The 15,656-nt window shown below is 28.7% G+C and overlaps 1 protein-coding gene across 3 annotated transcripts in view; it reads right to left on the bottom strand.

Moving 5' to 3' along the window:
* The window catches only part of LOC142320562 (uncharacterized), a 249,684-nt gene that overhangs the window by 72,918 nt on the left and 161,110 nt on the right, over positions 1 to 15,656 (bottom strand). For all 3 annotated transcript variants that reach the window (XR_012755431.1, XR_012755432.1, XR_012755433.1), the window contains exon 7: positions 13,255 to 13,300. The gene's annotated coding sequence lies outside the window, so the exon portion shown is untranslated. The remainder of the gene's footprint in view (positions 1 to 13,254; positions 13,301 to 15,656) is intronic.

Here is a 15,656-nt window from a genome sequence, read left to right on the forward strand (position 1 = left end):
AAGCATAAGCACAATGCGCTTAAAAACCGTGTACCATATTCTTGAATGTGATCAAGTGTAGAATTAGATTATTATCCTAACCCACCGGGTGGTTTTGAACGCATCTTCTTAAATCAGCTGATTTGGAAGTCGGGAGTTCCAGTGTTCAAGTCTAGTAAATTCAGTTATTTTTACACGGATTTGAATACTAGATCGTGGTTACCGGTGTTCTTTGGTGGTTGGATTTCAATTAACCACACATCTCAGGAATGGACAAACCGAGACTGTGGAAGACTAAACTTCACTTACACTCATTCACATCATCCTCTGAAGTAATATCCGAACGGTAATTCCCGGAGGCTAAACATGAAAAAGAAAGAAAGAAAAGATTATTATCCTGCTTCCAATTAATCTATTTGATTCATTCTTTCTGGGTTCTTTTTTTACAGAAAACTTTAACCACGGCCTTGAAAAGACCCAGAAAAAACTTTCTGGAGCAGTACCCACTAATTTTAGCTACGAGCCGCCACTGGCGTGCAGTAACGCCGATCCACTTATAAATATTATCAAAATCCGACTCATAAAATAAGGATGCATCTATTATTACACGATAGGAGATGTGATACACTGATTACCCGATGGATGGAAAATTGGGATGATTTATATATTATTGTTTTTTATTAATAAATCTATCGTAAACCGATTCAAAACTGAATTAAATGAAGACTTACAGTTGAATAAAAATGTAATATTATATTAAATTTTGGCATAATTTAAATAGTATCATCACTTGAAATATTTCTAACGCAATTCATTATATGTCATAGAACGTAACGTCACCGTATTCTTGCCCGACTGAATTACAATAGTAAATATTAGACTATTCGTATAATTAATTATTAAGTCATTTAGACTATCATATTTTAAATTAACTTTTATTACAACGCATTGCAGTATCTTTTTACCAAGTAAACTTTTCCATTTATTTTCACTTTAAAAAGACAGCATACGGATAATGTAAGTAAATACGAATTATATGTAATCGAAATACGCTAAAATACGAGAAAATAACAACTATTTAAGAATATTTAAAAAGTTTTCACTAGTCGCTTTCAAAGTAAACAGAAATTGAACTCCATAATTATAGGTGATAACAATAAGCTCCTCCTTGATCAGTAAAACTGCTAGTGATGATTGAGCCCGATATTTTAAGGGTCAAACCATAAAAAAAACTTAATCGTATTTGATCATTTTTTAATTCTGTTTGTAAATTTAGTGTAGTTCAAGCGTGTTAAGTTCGTAGTATTTTTTTGTCTGTTTGTAATTTGTACGCTGTTGATATCTTTATATATGTTTCTATATTTATCTGAGATGATTTTTCAAAATCGATCTATTTATATTGCATTTTTTTTAAACTAAAAAATGAGGATATAGTTTATCCGATATAATACTTACTGAGATCACTGCAGTTGAATTTACATATAATACGTTAGTTCTTACTGTTATCAGTGTGAATTTTGTTAGCTTGATATGCGTTTCGTTAATTTTGTTTGCGTTTTAATGAAAATCTTCTTTCCTGAAAACGATAAGCAATTTCGAAAGGTATTTTAGTCGATGTATGTTTGCATTATGAATTTTCTTTACCAAATATGTAAGATACTAATAACAACATATAAATTTTACAAACATAAGCCACGGTCTCAAATCACTGAACGAAACAAGTTTTAAAAATACATTGCAGTACGGATTAATTTTTAAAGATTTCCTAACTACTTGAAAGTAGGTAATATTAAAAATAGTGTCACCGGTAATTCTACTGATAAAGAAATCGCGCAATAACTCCGAAGAAATCTTCTGGATGCAGAATATACTTTGAAAGAGAATGTGGTTAAAAGTTTTAACCACAAAAAAATTATTACTACGTTTCGTCATGCATAACAAAAATATTTTTTAAATAAATTAACGGTTTAATGGAAGGATGAAAATAATGTACTAATCAAATTTTACAGATTTCGAGAAATATGAAATCGAAATAGACGGACTGTATGCAGTCAAGACAAAGAACGCTTTGTTAAATATACATTATATACAGTTAGTATTGCGCCAATTCTACAGCGAGTGACAGGATAACTGACGTCAGCGTCTGGTTTGTAAATCACTACTGCTGTCCCCACGAACTTTATATAGTCCCTAGGTATCACTCAAGTGGATTATAGAAAAAAGTATTCGACGAAAAAGTAAACCTAAGAATAAGCAATCATTTGGTAATTTTATTTAAATCAATATTATTTAATTGTTAAGACCTTCATTATTTTATAATATGATAGCCACTACCAGTGGTCCGTAACTATAGAGAATAAACGAAAACAAAAAAAAAATATAGCTTCAGAAAAAACATTCAGGCTTTAAGAATAGTGGCGAATCCACAACACAGATGGTAAATTACTACTGGATGACAAACAACAAAAAATCCTGAAAGCAACCAAGGCTGGAACCAATGGTAACAACGAACAGTAATGCCAATCCTATGTAACATAACCAGGTGAAACCAAATGGGAGTGAGGATTTAATTTTTTTTTCAACTTCCCTTTCCTATATTAAACACATGACCGAACGAACAACACACGTTGGCGGGAGTAAAATGGTCGACGAAGAGGGGAGAATACAAAATACAAGAATTGCGACGGAAAAAAAGAGAAGGGAAGTTGAAAAAAAAGAGAAAGACGATAAGCGAATAATAATAATAATAACAATAGTAGAACAGGCCGTGTAAAGCTTTACAAATAGGAGGGGAAGAAACTTCATAATGCGCATGCTTAAATGAGAACAACTACCGGCCATCTTAGCCAAGTACGTACGTCATCGTGATGCTTCAGCAGTTATAACCTCAATGTTCTAAAGTTACAAAGAACAGTGTCGAGCATAAAAGTACGTCAACTCTACGCAAGCCAGCCGTGAATTTATCAGCATTAACTAATATCGATAGGTTCGAGTGCGTGGATTTATTTATTGTTTTTTTTTGTAACAGCTAACACTTTAGTTTTGTTATAGTGGGGTAATAAGTGTATTGGTGTTAAAAGTTATACGCCTTAACGTCAATAAATTAAGGATTACCAGAAGTGTGATGTATTTATAATGATTACTATAAGTCCTACAGTATTAAAAATATTGGTGTAAATTTGTAAAATATATTATATATATTTATTAATAATACTTTTTTTTATTAAGATACTTCCTTAGTTTTGGTTTTAGAAAAAATTAAGTTTAGTTATGTAAATTAAAACGAAACAGAATAAAGAATGGTACATTAAGCGTTTGTCAAATATAACAATAATAATTCTATTAAGAATAGGTTCTGATATACAATAGATTAAGTATAAAAGATTATTTGTTGGTGACAAATGATCAACTCCGACAATTTATTATTATATCAGCGGCTAAAACAAAGAAAAAGAAAATTACGGAATATATAATTATTTTATAATTTAGACGTGCAAAAAGCAGTGACAAATTTTACTATTTTCTAATATCCCAATACATAATAACAGTTGGCCTTTTCAACGTACGATTTAAATATTTACAAAGATATAAACCACAGTAATTGACAAAACAAACGGATAAAACTTTTACTGCAATTAAGTAATATTTGTCAACATACTGATTATCAAGTTTCAAAGGATGAAAATAAAGATTATTGTATATTTCAACCGATAACTTGAGCCGTTTCTGTTATGAATATATACTCGTATTTAATATTTTAAAACATACATGTATTCATTAGTGAAATTTTATAATGATCAGTTTAAGTTAATTAGATTTCATTATAAATATGTATAATAAATTAATTAATAGTACTTAATAAAATAATATTTTTATTTTAAGAATTAAAATAAAATTAAATAAATAAAATTAAGAATTAAATAAAATAAATAAATTAAAGCTGTTTGTTAGTAAATATACAATTTCCGGCAGAGTCAGATATCATTACAAACTAAACATAAAATTATACTAATAAATCTATTCAATTTATATCTTAATACAAATTTTTTTTCTGGAGTAATATAAAATTATCTGCAAGTTTTACGGTGTCACTAATACACATTAAATTACTAATAGGTATTTTGTATTGCTATAATACATTAAAAATAGAAGTCTCCTAAAAATCTTTAAAACAAAATTTTAATCAGTTCAAAAAATAAAACAAAAAAATAAATACGTACACGAATCCGTTTATGTGAAAATCCTCAAAAAAAAGCAATTACAACAATTTGTTTACATTAAACAAGATTTTAAATGTACCCAATAAAATTCCTAATAGACAAGAAAAACAATGTTATACGCCTAATAAGGATTATTAAAATAATTGTATAAAACGCTATTCATGGCATACTTTAAATATTTCCGTACATAAGCTTTGGAAATAAATGTCATTTTTATTGTAAATTAATAATTTACAATATTTTAATCGAAATTAGATTTCATTTGGCATATTTAATTAATAAAAGTAGATTTTGTTATTACACTTTAAATAAAAAAGATAAGTGACGTACTGCAATTTTAAAAAAATTAATGAAATTATTTACAACGGAAATCTGCTTATATTCCGATTAAAAAAATAATTAATATAAACTAATATCGAAACTTCTGGTTGTTATCGCGAAAAAAATTACTTATGTAAAACATATTCCCAAAATAGTTCATGAAAAATGATTAAATAAAATAAAAGCCATTTTTTTTATGTTTCCTCCTTAACATAAATATTTTAATACACAATTTACTTTTACATCCAAAAACAAAATCATACTAAAAAAAATATATATTTTATCGTAAAAAAATTATACAATGTTAACACAAGAGAACAAAACTAATCGAAAACTAAAAACTGAATAACATACAAAAATGGAGTTAAAAATGTTCACTTGTGTAACAGAAACAAAACATTTATAAATAATACGGTACAGAAGATCGCTGCGTACTGGATACGTTAACCAATAACAAAATTATTTCTGCCATTGTAAAATTAAAATTAAACTGACAAAATGCAAAAAACCAGTTTACAAATTATCATGTACATAATCATTAAATTTTGCTCCGAATCAGGACATTAAAAAAAAAAAAACTTTTACCATTTAAGACAATGTTACAGAAAGCGCTTTCCTATTTAATAAAATATATGTTCGATAAAACCGGCTTACCATTAATTTTAATAAAAGAGCTAAAATAGCATTTGATCTTTCTACAAATACTCATTATAAAAACGAATTGGAAACATATTTTTTTTTTTATAAATCGTATAAAAACAACATGCTTACTAAATTCTAAGTTAATCGATTTGAACTTGATAACAAAGTATATTTATTTCTATTGGTAAAACATTCAAAATATAGTTCATTTTTTAAATTGTACATAAGTACACATCTACCTGTCCAGATAATATTTTAAATAAAGTTTAAAGGGGAGAAACATGACTTACGTAGTACTGTTTACTTTTAATATAAATCTACTAAATACTCGAAATCGATAAAAAGGATAACTACGAGTATATGCAATTACATAAATAGTAAGAATAAATTATAATTTAAATCTCCAATCTCTGTGGCAGAGTGTTAGCGTCTTGGTCTTTCATCAGGAGGTCCCGAGTTCGAATTCCGGTCAGGCTTGGCATTTTCCATACGCTATAAAATCCCATTTCTATACCTCACGCACATGCTTCAAGCTTATGTGGTGATATCATCAAAGAAAACAGAAAAAATAATACAAACAATAAATAACTTACGAAACCTACAAACACTACTATCGATTTTATTAAAAGAATAGTAATTATTTTACTTTAAAATTCTGACTTAAAATATACTACCTTAAGATATTTTTAAATTATGCTGCCTTAAGATAGTAGTTTTTAGTCATTCTAGAGACACTTTTTGTTAATTTAACCCCAAAATATTAATGATATGCGCATTTTAGTCTAGTTAAAATATTTTCTTTCATTTAAATCGGGGAATTGCAGTATCGCAAAACATTTTTATAAATAAAATGATTTAATTCGATCTACATTTGTTTACAGAGTTAGAAACAAAAGAATCTTACATGAAACACTAGAATTTGAACCAAGAAATTGTTATAAACATCATAAATAAAGACATGGTATCTTTATTCAGATCTATAATTCACTAAAAGTATTCTAATCTGAATTATCTATTTATTCACGCAAATAATATATACATGTGCAAAAAATAGTGGGGGGGAAAATATATTTTATATACTCCCAGAACGAGAAATAACTGTGCCATTATTTGATGTCTGAACTGAATAGTTGAAAGTGTCAAAGAAAACGTAACACGACTCAATATTTTCCTCACTAACATCATTGTTTTAATCATTATCACATATAAATCTTGTCAAATTTAACCACCCAATAACTAAAAATACATTTGCACACACTTACACACAATACGTAACACGTTTTTATACATTATTTTATTGCTAGCGAAGATATGATGAACTGTATAGATCCACGTCAGCAATTCTTTGCAAAAAAATAATATATAAACAACGTAATACAAATACAGATGGAGACGGACTTGAACATTTAACATTATGTACAATCCATGTAATAGTAACAAAAATTATTGTAAAAAAAAAAATCAACATTTTTCATTGAAAGTACAACAATTCTGCAAATAAAAATGTCTACATTATAAAACTACCTTGCTACATTATAGCTACCTTGTACATACCATAATGAATTAATTTATATTAATTTTATGAGTGGCATGGTCCACGTTTGTATTTGTTAGTACATAAATTACCTTTTTTCAAGCGGTAATAACAGCCAGACATTTCCACCCGTTTAATTGAAAAAATATTAATGAAATTAGTATCCTAAAATGCGTCAAAGATTGCAATGCTATGAAGCTACAAATGTGATATCCAGGTCTCTTTACAGACAAGAATTAGAATATAGACTCGTCTTTTTATATATATATATATATAAAACATAAATTTAGCCATTCAGTCGTGTTCGACCTTTGGCGATTTAATATACCTTGAAATTTTCCTGGCAGGTTTTACAGGTGATTTGCCATTGGCTTCCCAATGTGGTTAATTGAAACTCAACACACCAAAGATAACACCGGTAACCACAGTCTCTAGTATTCAAATCCATACAAAAGCAACTGCCTTTAGGACTCGAAGCTTAGAATTCTCTACTTCGAAAATATCCTGATTTTATATATATATGTGTCTGCAAACTCAAAGTAAATACTTTTCTTTTTCATATATTGGGATTTCATAAAAGGCAAATCTAAACTTACTACCTGTTATAATTTAACACCGGTCCTCAACTAGGAAAGACTGATGAATGAATTTCAAAAACGTTCTAGAAGAATATTTTTATTAGTTTCTTTTTCATTGTTGAATATTCAGCTAACAATTTAACAAGTCATGGGATAACTATTTGTTTCTGATTAAATTTAATTAAGATAAACAGAATTAATATTGCATTGGAAACGTTTTTCCAAGTGTAGCAATGTGTATTAATTTAGAGGAACGCAAAGATTTTAGGGGCACAAAATTAAAATAAAAATTATAAAACCTACTTTCGCAGATCTCTACTTCTTCATAACGGGTTTTTTAATGATAAATTTATTTAAACATTAAAAAAATGTAAATCTTTAAGAGATATTTTTCGGAATTTTTACCCAAGTTTCCCGTACAGTACCATCGATAAGAAGTGTCGCGTACAGCTGTACTGGTTAACTGTTTTCATCTCCACTTATAGTTAGTTATACGATAAAAACAATTTTTGTTTCATTCTGGATCAAACACATCATCGCTAACGATAAATTATATATAATTTTTAAAGCTCTTAGTTTAACAATATTTTCCCATTTTAGTTACCGAATAAAATAAATAACCGAGATAAAACTTATGCCACTGACATTAAATAACGTAACGGTATTGTTATCAATTGATAAAAATAATTTATGACGTAACAGTTAAATTATTTATATTTGTACGATAAATAAGAGACTACTGTACATAAATACCAAGCATGTTTATACAATAATGAACGAACGATATCTATATAAACATGTTGTAATCAAATATAGCAAGGGAACCCTTCGCTTAAATAACTAACTGATAGATAAATACATTTTAAATAAACCTACAGCCGGGAAACGTTTTTATTTGTAATATGAAAAGGATGACAGACACCCTTCTTAATTTAAACCATTAACAAATCAAACTGTCAAAATAAAAAATAAAAAAAGATTTTTTTTTACCACCTTCAATTATCGATTTTCAAATGATTGTATGAGTACTTATGTACAATTATTTTTATTTACTTTTTTTTTTTGTAACCTAACAGAGAAACAACAATTACAGTTGTATTCATAAAGTATAGTCTGGTACATCATAGTCTGGTTTCAAAAAAAAAACTATTTTAACCCTTCAAACAAGGAATTAAAAAAAAAAAATTAGAAATTCATTTTTAGATATTCACATGAAAATTAAACACACCAAAAATCAATCTGATATCATCATTTATTCCTTAGAAATTAAGAAAAAATAAAAAAAGTAAAATTTAATGTTACCCCATTTTAACCCTTTAAATTCCTTTAATTTCAAAAAATCTAAAAATTTGTTATTAGAAATTCACGTGAAGATTACAAACACCAAAATTCAACTTGATATCTTCATTTGTTGACGGGAAAAAATAGTAAGTCTCATTGTTAATCCATTTTAACTGTTTAAAGTAGGAATTTCAAAAAATCCTTTCTTACACATGCACATACACCGTAAGAAGATCGTTATATAAATTTTCATTAATCTTCAATAGTTTTTGCTGGGGGTGGATTATGAATCGGTCACGACATTTTTTATATATACAGATAAGTAGAAAATGAAAATAAAAATAAATAATATAAAAAAGTTTCCAAAAGATGCAGTTTATTATAAAAATGCACATGGAAAAATGTCGCAACTAAAATCCGCAAGTTCCCTTAGCTCAAAACTCGTTTTTTGCTGTTGTGAAAATTAATAATTATGAAGAAACAGAATATCTATATATATAAAAATATAAAAATGAATGTTCGTCTGTCTATATGTCTCTTATGCCTTCCTAAACCGTTCATACTATAGCGATGAAACTTTGGTGAGTTACTGTGCACACGCCCACCAAAGGTTTTTGAATTTGTTTGGACCCACTAGGTGGCGTTAGGGTTGAGATATTTCGAAAAATTGTATTTACGGTCCGATTTGGCTTATATTCAGAATATATATTAGTTAAGTGAAAAGAAATATTTTTGCAAAAAATGGACCCGCGAGGTGGCTCTGGGGTTGAGATATTTATGAAACAAACAAACAAACTTTCTTCTTCTATATATATATATATATATATATATATAAAAGGGAATTTTCGTACGTGGTCCGCTATAAACCAAAAAACTACTGGACCGATTTACGCGTGGATTTTTACAAAATGGTCCGCATTGTCCGGAGTAAGTTTAAAGCTACTGAAATCCTCGATGTGACCAGTAGAAAGTAAGTTAGGTGTATTTTGAACTTTTATATAGTTAAAAGTTAAATTTTGTGAAGTTCCGTGATATTCAGTTTTTTAATATTTTATCAAACTTTCAATTGTATTCATTTAATCTATATGTATACTCAAATCTAGCAATAGCGAAGCATTGCCGGGTCTGCTAGTATACATATAATTTTTAAAATGCAATCGAGCTGCAGAATATTATTTATTAATTGAATTTTATCACTTATTTGCTTTTCTCCTTTTTCCGTATCGAGTACTTTCGCAGATCTCAACTTCTTCATAACTGTTTTTTAATGATAAATTTATTTAAAAAACAAATAAAAAATGTTAAATCTGAAAGAGACAGTTATTCACTAGATATACTTAACAAGCAGGTACACTATGACTCTAAAAGTCATTAAAGTGAGTTATTAAAATTCAATTACGCATTTTCAGGAAGTTAGTTTGAACTTCGCCGGTAAGAGTCCGCAGAACTGGACGGTACGGCGAAGTCAACGAACTATTTTTACAGTTCTAAATATGACCTAACCTAAAAGTGAAATGAAAATGGGAAAAAAATATGCGTGAAAACATTATATTTCAGTTCAATTAGATTTGTAATAATGAATTCTTAAAAAAAATAATTCGAATTTTGTTAGACAGCGTTTTTTTCTTCCATTTGATGAATCGCGGAACTCGAATGTCACTTCTTCCTCAAAAAGGTGGGTTTACGAATCGCGCCGCTACGTAGCAGTACTGGATAATACTAGGTCACGTACAAAAACTTGATAATGTTCTTGAAATAATAAAATTTAAAAGAAAATATACTACAGCTTGTTTTAATATTAAATGCTCTTATGAAAATGAAACAATTTTTTTTAATTCCAATCACTTCATTAAAAAAATATAAAAGTATTAGTTTACAAGAGATTATAGCTGCTAATAACACACAAAAACCACAAACAGTAGGAAAGTGTTACTAACTTGGCAACAAAGATTTGTTACATAAAACAGAAATAAATTCGATTGGTATAATTTTTATTCTACAATTAGATCTATTTGAACTAATTGACGGAGAAATAAAAAATATATTCATTTAATAATAATAATAATATAAAAAATGTGTCCACGGATACGATAAAAATCGAAGGTTACACTTAACAAAGTAATAAGTGCAATATTACATCACATCTTCATCTTCAATTTGTGAAGGTAATTATAGTAGTTATTAAAAACGGAAAAATATGATATGAAATGAATGTTATGACTATCAAAAATAAAAATAAATTCCATGAGAAATTCAAAAAATGTATATTTCATTGTTCTATAAAGGCAATAAATTTTAATAATAAATTCATATGATAATAATTCATAAAAAAAAAAAAAAACAAAACAAAAGAATAATCTAACAAAACGCAGCGAAATCCAAAAATATTACAATGAAACCGTACGATAAGTCTCGCAGATATCATTTCTTCCGCTCAAAAAACAAAAAATTCCTGTAAATAAGACTATTTTAAATCAAATGACACTGATATCAAAAAATGTTAGTGTCTTACGTTTTTTTAGTAGATGTACATGTAGATGTAGATGTTAAGTAGATGTACATTAATAGATCATTTTTAAGCGTCCGTATAAGCAAAAAAAAAAAAAAAAAAAAAAAAAAATCGTTACAAAACTCTTACCGGCCCGATTTCATTTATATATAATACATATCACATTTACAGAAATAATACAATTCTTATGATTATTCGCTCTTTAATAAATGAAATCGGGCCGGTAAGAGTTTTGTAACAAATTGTATTTTTTTCTTATTATATGGAACGCTTAAACGTTGTTTATCTATTATTGTGTATCTATTGTCTATTACATATATTTAACATCCTTTTTGTTTAACAAAATTCTAAATTAATAACAGATTTTGATAATAGAAATGTGGTGTTTTAGCTTTTTTGATATCAGTATCATTTTATTAAAAACAATTATATTTATATTACAAAAATTTTATTTTGAGCGGAAGAAGTGATATCTGCGATACTCTTACCGTACGGTTTACAATTTCATTGTAATTTTTTTATTTAATAATTTACATTAAAAAAATTCTGAAGAAGCGGAATACCTGACATGTACAAAAGAGAAAAAGGAGTAAGTAATAAATTTTTATTAATTTTATAAGTAATTATACAAAGTATCAATTTGTTTATATTGTACTACAGCAATTGAAAATGAAAAAAAAAGATTAATTTTATAAAATCCTAATCACTAGATCGACTACAACTTTGATTTCACGATATTATACCTTCTTTCCTGTTTAGCCTTCGGGAATCACCGTATTACTTCAGAGGATGATATGTATGAGTAAGTAAAGTGTGGCCTTGTTTAGTCTCGGTTCGACCATTCCTGAGATGTGTGGTTAATTAAAACCCAACCACCAAAGAACACAATTATCCACGATCTAGTATTCAAATCCGTGTAAAAATAACTGGCTTTACTAGGACTTGAACGCTGTAATTCTCGACTTCCAAATCAGCTGATTTGGGAAGACGCGTTAACCACTAGACCAACCCGGTTGGTCTGTTCTTTGGTGGCTTTCCTTTCTTTTTCCTGTTTAGCCTCCGGTAACTACCGTTTAGATAATTCTTCAGAGGATGATATGTATGAGTGTAAATGAAGTGTAGTCTTGTACATTCTCAGTTCAACCATTCCTGAGATGTGTGGTTAATTGAAACCCAACCACCAAATAACACCGGTATCCACGATCTAGTATTCAAATCCGTTGTTCTTTGGTGGCTGGATTCAATTAACCACACGTCTCAGGAAAGGTCGGTCAAAGTCAGAACAAGATTACAACTCATTTACATCGCCATACTTATCCTAATCTCATTGTGCCGAGGGGGCTGTTTATTGTTCAAATAAACACTCGTACACAAATTAACACTCGAAGAACGTACGTGAATAAAGGCAATTCTTATTTTCTGATAATGCTTTTAAAAGGAATATCGAGCAAAGTAACCTAGCCTGGATCGTTTTACCATGGCTTATATGATCAAAGTACAGAAGAGACCTTCTCATAAAAAAATGTTTATAAAAGTTATTTCTTCAACAACGTTTTAAGGCAGAACGACTATATTTATCTTGGAAATGTTATCTAAGCTAACAGTAAACGATAGCCAAAGATCAAAGGTCAAGAATGACGTAACATTTATTTTTATTACTCTTAAAATATGGATTTTATTGAAGACGATATAAATGTAATTATCTTTTCTGTTATTAAAGAGAATAAAATTTTTTTTCCGGTAAACAAATTCATTACGCATTATAATTTTTATCACAGTTCACTCCATGTGTATTACAGATAAAATAAGATTTTAGATAATGCAAAGAAGAATTTTTCAGGAATATCAAGTTAGTTACGCATTTTAAACGAGAGACAGAGATAACTTGAACTCAGTTAAAAATGTATTTTACTGTCAGTTGCGTACAAGGTTAGATAATAATTACCCCCTTCCTAATACACTTGTTCCTTAAAAAACTTAATCAAACGGGCAGTCATCAAGAAATTTTTACCTTACCTAGTTTAAGTATGCTAAGCATAATTTCAACGATCATAAAAAAAAATTTGTTTTTAACAATAAAGGTAATTATATTTTTGAGTAGATAAAATTGTCTAGTACATAATTACTAGATCAGAAATCTAATAATTCACATAATTAAATAAATCAGAAAAGGATTTTAATTTGCCTTACCCAAAAATCTTCAGGAGAATGGTTTATTCACATTACGATCATCCACCTGGCAACAAAAAGAAAAAAAATTATATTAAAAACAGAAAAATTTATATCAATTAACTTAACTACAATACAGGCTCAATACAAATACACACGTATTAAATATATTTTTTCATCATGTAAAAGCGTCTAGGCCTTTCAACCGGAGGTCCAGGGTTCGAATCCCGATCATGCATGGCATTTTCATATGCTAGAAAATTCCATTTCAATAGCCAACGCATAAGCTTCAACCTTTTTTGGGATATTTGGCAATATCATCATAAAAACCCCGTAATTGACCACCTACATATTTATCTTGCGATGCGAAAGCTAGTTAACAAAAATCTTTAAGTTATTTTTTTAAATCCATTTCCACGGTTCCGTCATAAATCAAACAACAGTAAATGAAAATTGGTTCAGGTATCATGTTTTTTAACAATTTGAAACGCAAAAGAACAGTTCCGATGAGATACATTTTATGCATCTATAACCTTTGAGTTAGTTTTATAAGAATTATTCGAGGCTGTATTATCAGGTCCCGAAGTCTGAGGAGCACAGAATTTCTCCTAAATGTACTAAGGTTCTTGCATTTAATTTAGTTAAAATATAAATCATTTTACTTAACTAATCTTAATTTTACCTCATTCAAACGTGCTCATTCTTTCGAAAATATATCATTGACCATGAATTACTGTGTAGAAATTGTTAGACATAATTTCTTAGAACGTTTTTTATAATATTAAAAAAACAATTTCATGGAATCAATCGCTCTTTCAAAATTCTTTACTAACGTTAAGAACGTTTTAAAATTTAAAAAAAAATTGTTATAAACTTCTAATATGAAATTACCTTATGAATAAATTGATAAACCTGTAGAGATAGGCTGTCTTAAAAGAATCAAAAAGGTTATAGTACAATTTAACTTTCAAAACAAACAATACAAGATAAAAAAATAATACTTTCAAGTCGATGAACGATTACGTTGAGAGCCACACACGTAATTGTGGTTTAGGTGCTTAACAAAGACGTTTGTAGGCAATTTGAGATCAAATGAAAACTTTCGTGAAATTTCCAAAATAACAAGATTCCAAGATAATTCTGTGCCAGGATTACTAAGAAAAGTGAAAAATAGTTTCCCATTTTCTTCTTCACCGAACCAAATATAAAGTTGCCGAGCAAATCCCAAATCAGGCTTACCAAAATGTTGGCACCTACTCTGTCGCTGACAAAAGAATTCCCTTTTAGTGGATAACTCAGAGAAGGTATTTCTGATGAGCAACACTTCAAGTGCATTTTATGCATCGTAGCGGTGAGAAAGTCGGAGGGTTAAACAAATTAGTGTACTCGTTATTATGAGGAACAATAATGTCTTTATTCAGTACTGGAAAATACGTATGTTACTCGAATATAAATAATAATTCGTCTCTATAAATTTTATTTACATTTACTATTTTCCAATTTACCTCCCGTAGACTGCATTGCTCTTTTTCCTCTCTTCTGGAAGTTTTTAAAATTTTAATCCCAAAGAAATCTGTCGGTGACTTCTCAGTTTAGTTTCCCGCAGCTTCAATGATTTAGTCATCAATGTTGAATTTTAGCCCCTCCCCCAAAATAAAATATATAAATAAATAAGGTAACAAGATTTCTATGGGGTAAACGCCCATTTGTGGAAGGATGTTTTGTAAATAAGAAAGTACATCTCTTTTGATTACACAGTTTTTTTAAATCGATATACTAATATTTATAAATCTCCATTATGTTATGACTATTATCATGAAGGAACTATACAAAATCTTGGCAATCTCTGGTGGAAGGGATTATCAACTTCAGTTTTTCACCCTACATAGTTCAATAAACAGTTTTTAAAGGTGTAAGAAATTTCAAGTACTTTGAATACCAAAACAGGTAAGCAGGTTTACCCCTCTCCTCAGTCAATTTGATTCAATTGATTCAGGAGTAAATCATATTCTGTATCACAGAATACAAAAATATTTTTGAAAATTCGTTTTCCTCCAAACAAAAAATTGAAGATGAATTACAACCGCTATGTTTACTATGTTCAGGTGTAAGCAGACGAAGAAACAAAAGGGCACAAACTATCAAGCATAGAATTTTCTCAATACTCCCACACAAGTTCTAGATTTTAGTTGATGTGAAATGGATATTTGTAGAATGCCTGAAAAATCTTTTCAATTTTTGTACGTCATTAGGAATAGTGAGTACACAGCTAACTCGGTCACCAGCACCCGATTTTCCATCCACATGTTCTCTCATCCTTCAAAAAGAAAGAAGAATCAAATATACAACCTTGTATATATTCCGATTTTATTCCTAAATTTTACTAGAAGACAACAAATTTCAGAAGGTTTGATAACTTCGTT

This window comes from Lycorma delicatula, chromosome 2, assembly GCF_047948215.1.
Source record: "Lycorma delicatula isolate Av1 chromosome 2, ASM4794821v1, whole genome shotgun sequence".
NCBI lineage: Eukaryota > Metazoa > Arthropoda > Insecta > Hemiptera > Fulgoridae > Lycorma > Lycorma delicatula.